At 40.6% G+C, this 4,628-nt stretch overlaps 1 long non-coding RNA gene across 1 annotated transcript; it reads left to right on the forward strand.

Annotated features, from left to right (window-relative positions):
• The first annotated feature begins 2,728 nt into the window (after positions 1–2,728).
• Positions 2,729–4,349, forward strand: LOC119484950. The gene is made up of 2 exons (XR_005206147.1): positions 2,729–2,941; positions 3,533–4,349. It is a non-coding gene; the product is annotated as an uncharacterized LOC119484950 (long non-coding RNA).
• Positions 4,350–4,628: the final 279 nt, after the last annotated feature.

Consider the following 4,628-nt stretch of genomic DNA (forward strand, 5'->3'; position numbering starts at 1 on the left):
AATGTATGTGCACAAGCACTTAAAAAAGTGAGAAATTCTGATGCAAAAATACAAAAATATCTCCAAACTTTCGAACGGGAACAATACCCATGAAGTCCTAGGCTAAAATATACAGTTCTTTATGATATACTGTATCTTGTTTTATTTATAGCAATGGAGTTTTTATTATATATATATATATATATAAAGAATAATTTTCCCTCAATCTTTCCATTATTCCAAGCACTCTCAGTGCATCTCGTCCATAATCTCAAGCAATGTTACGGTTAAAGTTACATTAATTGGTTGACTTTTTGTCCACTTTGGAGGCAGTACAAATCCTATAAACACATCACTGACATACCTTATAAAGCTGGATTTGGAGAATGTGTTATTTGCCTATTTATACATTACACACCCAGCTGACACAGAGCAACTATAGCATTTATTTAGAGTCTTGTTTCTGGCCGCCTAACAAATGTAAGTCCAATATTAACTCTCGTTTTAGCTCTGTTTTGGTCTCCACCATCTCCTGAGGGGAAATAGCTGGCTCTTATATGCTAAATACTCCATTGTGTTCAGAAGTGAGCTGCTAACTTTGTCTCTCTTTAAGTGTTAGAACATAATTGCTGAAAACATGTGAAACGACTGTGAACTACTGAATTGTGGAATTATATACAGAATTATACATACTGTTAAACTGTTTTTCACCAAGTTTTGTGTTCAGGTTTTTTTTGGGCAGGCCTGAAATCATGGCTTGATGATGCACTGGAGTCATCCTTAGCATAACCACTCCCCCAAAACTATATTAAAGCTAGAGCACATAGCATCAGAGGTTCTCCCACTCAATCGTGAGTTACAACACTTACTTATCATAGCCAGTGGTGTAGTGGGCCAGTGGGCCGCCGCAGCATTGGTTGGTCAGTGTGGGCAGCCGCAGCATCAGTTGGTCAGTGGGCCGCCGAAGCATCGGTTGGCCAGTGGGTCTCCACAGCATCAGTTGGCCTGGGGGCCGCCACAGCATTGGTTGGTCAGTGGGCTGCCGCCGCATCAATTGGCCAGTGGCCCATCAAAAAATCCATAAGTTGGTATCGGCTGTCCGGCCCTGTCTGTCTCTTTTTTTCTGTTCTACCAGTTATGATTTTTTTTTATTTCTTTTTTTTTATTTAGTGAAGCAAGAAAAAAAGGGGAAATTTGACAATACAAATAGAAACAAACAAAAGAGAAAAATAAATAAATAAATAAAAAACATCGGGTAACATGACGGAATTAACGGGACAGGGCAATTCTAACAAAATGAACAGTTATGATAATTGTTGTCACTAAAGTAATTGGTGAGATATTGGTGAGAACATAGGGATAATGCTAAGAGTAAGTTAGCATAGTTAGTTGTAAACAACCCACCAGTTAGCCAAACCTATTTGGAAGACAATGAAGGCAAAGTGTTCCTTGAATTATGCATTGTAAACATCCATCACGGTTCACAAATCAACTTCCTTCTTCAACTTCTAATATGAAATTTCTTCCACTAAAGAAATATTGCACCAAAAGATCCACACAGCAATGTTAAAATATTTTGGACAAACACAATGTTACACATCATTGAACTTTGTGTCTTTCACGAATTGCTATGCAGAGAATGCACTGGTGGGTGTAACCTTATTTCAAGGTTTTTCACTCTGTAGAGGTGTGTACTCTTCAAGAAGCCAGATTCTACTTCTACATGATTGTTGTTACATCTAAAAATCAAAGTTTATGGGGGGGAAAAAATGAAACTCAAGGCACGTCCTGACATCTGTTTACCTATTAGAGTATCTGTTACAGTGTATTTCACATTAGAAATCAACCCCTTGCTGCACTGTCTCGAGCACATCGATAATAACAGAGTAGAGCCACGGCCAAAATTTTAATCGGTCTGGTAAAATAAAAGGATTTCAAAATAAATGGCTAATGCATCTGAATCCAAGCAACAAGGATCAAGGATGAAATGCAAGTAGCAGTGTAAAGAGTTGAAAGTTCTGCATACAAAGTGACACAATAGCTTCAGACAGTCTCCATATGGGCCTTTGGAGCGGGTAAAATTGAAAATGAAAGCACAGATGCTGTCGCAATACATCGGGGGATCACAATTCAACAAAGAGTCTTAGAACTGTCAGGATGTGGCAACAGGACTCTGACTAGTGTTGTTGAGGAGAGGCGCCTTCTGACAGCTTCACTCGGTGCATCATCCCAGTGTGAATGGGAGCCAAATTATCATATTTCATATGTCAGTCAAAAATAAAAAAAGATGACTGTTATCCGCTGGCTAAAGCAACAGAGTGAAGTGTTTTTCACTTTCAGATAGATAATCTGCTTTATGAAGTACTTTTTGATTAAAGACTTTTAATAAGTTTCAATCCATTTAGCCTTCTTAAAAGTAATCAAAACTTAGCCTCAGTATCCCTTATACTTATCTTTTAATGGGTAATTTTAATGGGTAGTGCTAATCCAAATATCTAAATTATTATCAAGATAGAGCAATCATATTGATGTTCGACTCTCTGCATCTGATATATCTGCCTCATCTATCTCTGCAGCCATGCTGAACCCTCCACTGTAATTGGCCTCTGTGACCTTCTACTCACACCACAGGCTCCTGCTTTAAGGCTTTGCCAGTTGGATGGAAGTAATTATTTGAAACATGTTGTTTTACGACATCTTAAACTTACTGGTATTTACTACCCTGTAGCTACTGCGTTGTGAGCTTGGTGTCATATTTATACATGTACTGCACAGTTTATAAGAATCGACTGTGTAGCTTAGTGTTTTATTTTTGTGGAATGTCAAATCTGAGTCGGCACGGTTGTGCAGTGGTTAGCACTATCGCCTCAAAACGAGAGGGTTCCGGGTTCGAACCCGCCTTGGGCCCTTCTGTGTGGAGTTAGCGTGGGTTTTCTCCGGGTTCTCGTCCGAAGACATGTAGGTTAGGTTAATTGTTGACTCTAAATGTGAGCGTCCTGCAGCTCTGTGATAGTCTGGCGACCTGTACAGGGTGTACTCCACCTTCGCCCAATGTCAGCTGGGACTGGCTCCAGCCCGACCCTGAATAGGATAATCGGTTACAGATAATGGATGGATGGATGGATAGATGGAATGTCAAATCTAGCAGGGTAACAGCTAATGGGATTCATCAGTTATACTGATTGAAATTTAAAAGGCAGAGAACGACCGAGCAAAATAGTCACTGCTTGAGGCTTGAGGGATACACATGACAATTGTTGGACTGATTATATTTCCGATTTGGCCATTATGACTGACTGCTCCATATTGGACTGAATCCGTTATGACTACTGGGTCAGTTGGTGTTGACACTCAGGAGATAGTAAATGTTACTACAAGGATCTTTTAACTGGTTATGTTACAGTTTCAATTTAATACTGATGCCTCTATATGACCTACACAAGGAAGACCATCAGTGAGAAGATTGGCTATTTCTATATAGTTATTCTTATTAATGCCTGTCATCGGGTCCAATTCCCGCGATATCGGACAAAAAACAATTTACGGCACACAGGTTCACCAGAAACTCCTACAGCTCAGACTCCAGCGACCAGCCCGCCCTGGACAGACCGCCTGGCATACAGTGGCTCCTCCTTCGGCCAGGAGCAGAGCTTCACCTCGCTGCTCCGCTGGGAGCCAACACCGTCACCACGCTGCTGGAGGCCCAGGCCGTATTGAAGGAGCCCACTGGAAGGATGTGAGGCACGGGAGAACCAGAACCAGGACTGCACGGGACAGACTGTCAGACCTTGCTGCAGTAAAATGAGAGGTTTTCTAAAGGGATTCTGGTACTCAGAAACACTACCAATTTTTGTCCACAGGGACCACCAAAATCGACACAAATGGAAAGTTCCTCGTAGAGGGATTCTTATTGTATTGTGCATTGTAATTCAGTATTTAAAAGCTGCACTAATCAATATTTTTATATGAACAATATCAATATGTAGTGTGGAAGGTGTTGCTCATGGTCACGAACCTACAGATAATTATCACCCGACATTGCGGACCATGCTCATCAGATCTGTGTAACTTTTTAGCATCTACTCATTGTTTTGGTTTGGCGACCAGTAAAAAGTTCAGCTGTTTCAAGCAAAAATGCTCTGACAAACGCACTGTCTTCTACGGTGAACATATTGTAGTGCTTTTTTTTGTTTTGTTTGTTTTTTTCTGTTAAAGAGCTTGATGTTTTTTTTCAAGAGTTGGTGGAGACCAAAAAGGAGTGTAAATAGTATTTTCACAGTTGGCTAGAAACATGACTTGAAATTAATGCTAATGTAGCACCTTGTCTGCATAAATAAACAACTATTTGCTGTTATGTACAGTATATATAACTTTTGGTCTTTCCATTTACGCACGTAATGGGGGGGGCGGCAAAATATTAGAAACAACTTGTCACCATGACCTGTTCTAACTCACAACTCGTCGTGAGTGGCCCTCGGTGTCTGATACCGACGCACCGAGGCACCCTTTAGCATCTGTATGAGATGCACTAGGCTTCCAACTGACTCCAATGTAAAACCATATGCTTCATTATCAGACAGTCAGAGCAACTGACATAGAGTAAAGAAACTCAGTTAAGGCGGGTGGGAGAGGAGGATGGATGGGTCAAA

Source organism: Sebastes umbrosus, chromosome 3, assembly GCF_015220745.1.
Source record: "Sebastes umbrosus isolate fSebUmb1 chromosome 3, fSebUmb1.pri, whole genome shotgun sequence".
Taxonomy (NCBI): domain Eukaryota; kingdom Metazoa; phylum Chordata; class Actinopteri; order Perciformes; family Sebastidae; genus Sebastes; species Sebastes umbrosus.